The sequence below is a fragment of the Lycorma delicatula genome, chromosome 2 (assembly GCF_047948215.1).
Source record: "Lycorma delicatula isolate Av1 chromosome 2, ASM4794821v1, whole genome shotgun sequence".
In the NCBI taxonomy this organism is placed as follows: domain Eukaryota; kingdom Metazoa; phylum Arthropoda; class Insecta; order Hemiptera; family Fulgoridae; genus Lycorma; species Lycorma delicatula.
The window spans coordinates 139,346,409-139,352,408 of NC_134456.1; positions in this window are offsets into that span (position 1 = coordinate 139,346,409).

Sequence of the window (6,000 nt, forward strand, 5' to 3'; positions counted from 1 at the left end):
ATACTCATATTATAATAATACTATTATTATTATTATTATTATTATTATTATTATTATATAAAATATTAACTTATACATAAAAATATTCATATTTATGATAAGATTAACAATTTCTTAGGTAAAATTTTCTCTAAATGTAATACCCCCTTCAATAAAGGCAAAAATAAGAAAAGGAAAATTTTCTAAATATTTTTCTGAATTTTAGGTACGGGTTCTATAAATTAAAAAAATTGTAGACACTTCTTGATAGTTCTATATATGAAGTATAAACTTTAAAAGACGTTTTGAAAAATATTTAAACCGAAGGGAGATACAGCTAAAAACCATATATTTCACTTTTAAGAGGTCGGGAGTTATTTATTTTTTTTAAAAAAGAAGAGTTTTTGGATTATTTATATATGCAGTGTAAGTAAAAAATTTCCTTTAATAAAGTTTTCTTCGAAATTCCTCTGAAGAAACTCGAGATTGGGTTTCTCAGGACATCCCCTACTCCCTTAATGAACTTTGAAAAATAATTAATGTGGTTAATCCTCCATGTATAGAAATATTTGAACCAAATTTGAACAAAATCGTTTTGGTTAATTTTGAAATATGAGGTCAAAAGCAGTGCAGCACAGATATGTACGTATGGTTTTTTTAATCTAATTGCTGTGTATGTATGTATAAACCCGTGTATATATATATGCTTATGTATAAAATTTTTGGCTCCAAAGTTACTAATTCAATTTGATCGAAATTTATATATGTTGTAGTAGTGTACTGAAGTTGTGTATGTGAGAATTTGATGAAGGTTTGTTGAGTCGTTCTTCAGTTACGCTCAGTGTAAGATTTACTACAGACAACAAAACCTTAACGTTAACTTTGTTCATATTTATTATACGCGCTTATGCGGTGAGTCACAGAGGAAAGCGAGTTTAAAATTGATGTTTATGCTTTGGGTTTATTCGTTATTTTTAATTATTTCATCAAACTACGGTTACAATCATTTAATTTCCTTATCAACGGAAAATACATTTTAATATTAAAAATAAAAAAATTATACCTCTTTTAATTTTCTCATTTATTTATACTCTCATTTAATTTCTACATTTCTCATTTAAAGTTTCAATACTGAAATAAAGAAATTAAATTGAATTTAAATTAGAAATATATATCTCAAGTTAATATTAAAGTTCAGACTGGAAATAATGTAAAACAATTTGACGAACTAATTACTGGATTATTATTTCAATTACCATTCTCATGCTAAAAAAGGAAGGAATTTATTAATTTAAAGAATTCTAGGGTAAAATGAAAAGCTACAAACAAAACAGTTATGTTCTCAGAAAGTAAAGATTTCAGCTCCGTGCAGGAAACACAAGGATGATGATTCGGAGTAATTAAGTCCTTTCTGCTTGTTGAGGATTAAAATTTTGCTTTTTTCATAGTCAGTTTCCAGAAGGTTTACATTTATTGAAACACTGTAATTTTGGAACAAAGATAAATTTTACTACGTTTCCTAAGCTAGGGTAATATATGAAATAAATAATAAATGTATCATTTACTTATATAAGGTCAATGGATTTATTCAGCATGTAATCCATTATTATCATTTTAAATAAAAAAGCGAATTAATTAATATAATTATTCTTTTTACAACGAATATGATAGGAATTTTACAATGAATATATTCATTTTATTTGTGTAATGACACTACAATTGTAATTGTTACAGGCTTTTTAATTAATTTTTTTAAATTCCTGTAGCTAATTACTGAAATAATTACATAAGTTAAATATTTGAAAAAAGGACACTTTTTTAATATTGTAATTAGTTAATGGTAAGTAAAATGTATTGCAAAAAATACAGTGAGTTATTAAATCAATTCTTTGTCTGTACAATAAAGCATTCAAAAAATATTTTTTTCCAAATAATCGTTTGAAAAACTGTCAGATTAATAAAATAAACGTAGTAAACTAAATGTTCTATTCATTTTAATTTTTAGTATAATTACGTTTTAATGATTTGCATTATATTGTACGAGGTCTGTAAATAAAGTAATGAGACTAGTTATTTTTGGCAGCAAAAGTGGCAACACTGTAAAGTTACTAGTAAACATATGACTACATGAACATCTGATTTATATTAGGTATTAATATTTTTAGTTTATTGACGTAAAAAAACTTTTCGTGAAACGAGTTTTTGTTGTGCTTACAAAAATGAGTAATACTGATTATGAGCAACGTAGTGCAATGAAGTTTTGTGTTAAACTCGGTGAGAATGCTACTGAAGCTTTTCCAAAATTGAAAAAGGGGGTATCGAGATGACGCTCTGTCACGAGCCCAAGTTTTTAGGTGGTTTAAAGCATTTTCAGATGGCCGGGAATCAGTAGCGGACGATCCACACTCTGGAAGACCGTTAACGTCAAAAAGTGACGACAATTTTGAGCGAATCAGAAACTTGTACGACCGGCGATTAACTGTCAGAATGATTGCAGAACAACTGAATTTGAACCATACCACAGTCCATCAAGTTTTGACAAAAGAATTGGATATAAAAAAATCTGCGTAAAACTGGTCCCAAAAAACCTCACTGTTGAACAGAAAAACAGCAGGGTGGAAATCTTCTACGGCGAATTGAAACTGATCCTGATTATTTAAAAAAAGTTATTACTGGTGATAAATTTTGGATATTTGAGTACGATCCAGAAACAAAACGCCAGAGCAAGGAGTGGCACACTTCAAAATCAGCACGTACCAAAAAATCAAAAATGGGCAAATCAAAAATCAAAACCATGCTAAATTGTTCAAATTTGCTAAATTGCTAAATCAATATGTTTACCGAGAGATTCTTGAAAGACTGCGGAAAAGAGTTGACTGCGTGAGACCAGTCATCAAAGATAGCCGGATGTTGCATCATGACAATGCACCTTGTCATACTGCACTCTCAATTAATGAGTTTTTGGCAAAGAAAAACATTCCTGTAGTTCCTCAACCACCTTATTCACCTGACTTGAGTTCCTGCGACCTTTTCCTGTTACCGACGTTAAAAAAAGAAAACACCTCAAAGGACACCATTTTGGAATAGTAGAAAACATTAAAAAAATATATAACCAATCATCTGAAGGATATTCCGGTTTCTGAGTTCCAAAAATGCTATGAAGAGTGGGAAAACCGTTTGAAGCATTGCAAGATTTCCTAAGGTTTTTTCCTAAGGTTTTTCCTAAGATTTTCTATTTTGAAGTGATAGAGTCCATGTGTAATTGGATTGTAAATAAAATGTTTTTCTGAATCAGTCTCATTACTTTATTTACAGACCTCGTGTATATATATATATATATATATATACACGAGTATATACACCCCAGAGGTAGGGCCCCCCCCGGTTAGACAGATTAGATAAGCGAGACATGTCAGGCTAAACATCCCCTGACCACGACGGGAAACGCAAGTAACCATATGCGCGGGAGAAGCCGCGACGGCAATACTAGTGTATATATATATATATATATGTATATATAAAGTATAAATAAATAAAAGTATAAATAAATAAAAGTATAAAGTATATATAAAGTACACAATCTAATTTAATTAAAGTTGTTCATCACGGGTAGATTTTTACAAACTTCCTATGGTTATATGGATTAATAGTAGATCCGTCCTTATGTATTGAAAAATTACAGTCGTCGTCAGCTCGATCGAGATTCAACCCATAATTTCAATAACCCATGAATTTTTCCCAAGATTTTTTGAGGTTTAATGTAACTTCAATTCATTTAATTTCGTCAAGAATTAAGAGGAATAATTTTAAGTTTATCTAATGAAAATCAACCCAACTGCTTACGCTATCAGAGAATAAAATGTAAATAAATAACTTTCTGTGGTAGATGCTATTTGGTAAAAAAAAGTCTTACTTTGACACTACAGTAAGTAATTTTAAAAGATTTGATATTTATATTTGAAACTGTGTACACTACATAAGTACCTTATGAATCTCGAAATTCTGTGATATTTGAATTTTCAAGTAATGTTTTGATAACATTACTAAAGCCCCGAACTGATTTTTCTTTTCGCAATTCCCTTTTTATTTTATTATTATAAAGAAATTTAAAAATAAAAAAATAAAAGAAAAATGTATTACGTAACTTCCTACCTATCTGTAATCAAAAAGAGAAGAGTTCTCTTATCCTCCTAGGTTAAGAGAGAAATCCCAGAGTTCCAAAAAAAAGGTACCGCGGCGTGAATACCCAAGTTATTGAGAGAAAAAATGTCTTTCATCGGCTTTACTATCTTGGCATGTTTTATTTTTCTGTTTTTGTTTTGTTAGTTGTTATTCCGATGATGAATATTGGAGAAGATTTCAATGGTAGATATACTGCAAGATCCTCTAACCTCGAGACGTTTGTAATTAAAGAAATTATCTTTACTTAATTTTGATCTATAGATAAAATAACAACAGTAAAATGATCTTTTTATCATAACAGTGTAGTAATATTTGAAAGCTTCGAAATAGATGCCCACTCACTATTTGTTAAATGATCCCCTTGTTTGGTTGTATTACATTCGCATTTTAAGTTATTAATTCGGGATTATTGAATGGAGAACAAATTGCGGCTACTAAAATAAATTCCAGAGGTGTTGTTTCTTAAAATAACAAGAGGTATTTATTCCTGACTTTCTTTTCAACTTTTAATATTTCATAACCTACGGTTATTATCTTTTTCAGCTCATTAAAAATCATGTTACTATATCATCATTTTGAGAATATCTTTAAAAATCAAGATTAAAAAAGATTAAACAAAGGATCCGTACATCCAAACTGGTTTAATTATTGATTTAAAATAATTGAGTTTGCTAGAGAATGACAGTTAAAATTTATATCATGTAACCAATACGTTTTATGGAACGATTTAAATGCAGTCCTGGATACTTAAAATCATCAGCTTCTAATAGAACAATATCGTAAAACTTAACTGGTCAGTTGTTCCTGCACAGACTAAATGCAACATTTATGATCTTGGCCTCTTTGAAGTTCATTTTTTATTTACCAAGTAATTTTTCAGCCGTTCTCCGTGGCGCGAGTGGTAACGTCTCGGCCTTTCATCCGGAGGTCCCGGGTTCGAATAACGGTTAGGAATGGCATTTTCACACGCTACATATCATTCATCTCATCCTTTGAAGCAATACCTAACGGTGGTTCCGGAGATTAAAAAAAGGTCATTTTTCGAGGTTATTTAAAATTAAATAACAACCTTTCCATTACGACGCGTAGATTTATCATCAGTAAGAATGGGGCTACACCAACTCGTAAATAAATGTTGTTACTGTTAGAGGAGTGAGTAAACACCATATATAATAAAATGTATTATTATTTTACTTAGATAAATAAAGTAAATAAGATCCTAAATATTAATCTTTTATTTTGATATGTATGCATTTCCGGTAATATTGGAATTACATTTTATGGTTAAACGCTTACGGTGTCTCCTGCTTTGGCAAGTACTTACTCCTAAGGTAACATAATATGTAAGTAAAATAATTCTAAATGATAATATTTTGCGCAAATCAAACAAATATTTTAACTTTAAGTAAAATTAAAAGTTTACTTCCTTTTCCTGTGGCAAATGTTCTTCCTAATAAAGCCCCACTTAAAATGTTAAAAAAATTCAAGTCAACCGGTTGAAGTTTTCAAGCAAGGAAGCTTTATTTGTTATTTGTTTATTTAGTTATTTATTCGGCATTTTGTCATAAGAAACTACATATTTGGATGGAAGAATTAATCTCTGAATATCTCCCTAAACCTTTACTTAAACTTTAAAAAATATAATAGAATCAGTTTTCTTATTACCACTCAAGTTACCGTGCCAATTCTAAAGACTTTAGATTAAATCGTTCATCAGTTTTTAAGTCCAACAGACATGTGTATACACAAGCACATACATAAACCTTTACAAACACACACACACACACACACACACACACACACACACACACATATATATATATATATATATATATATAT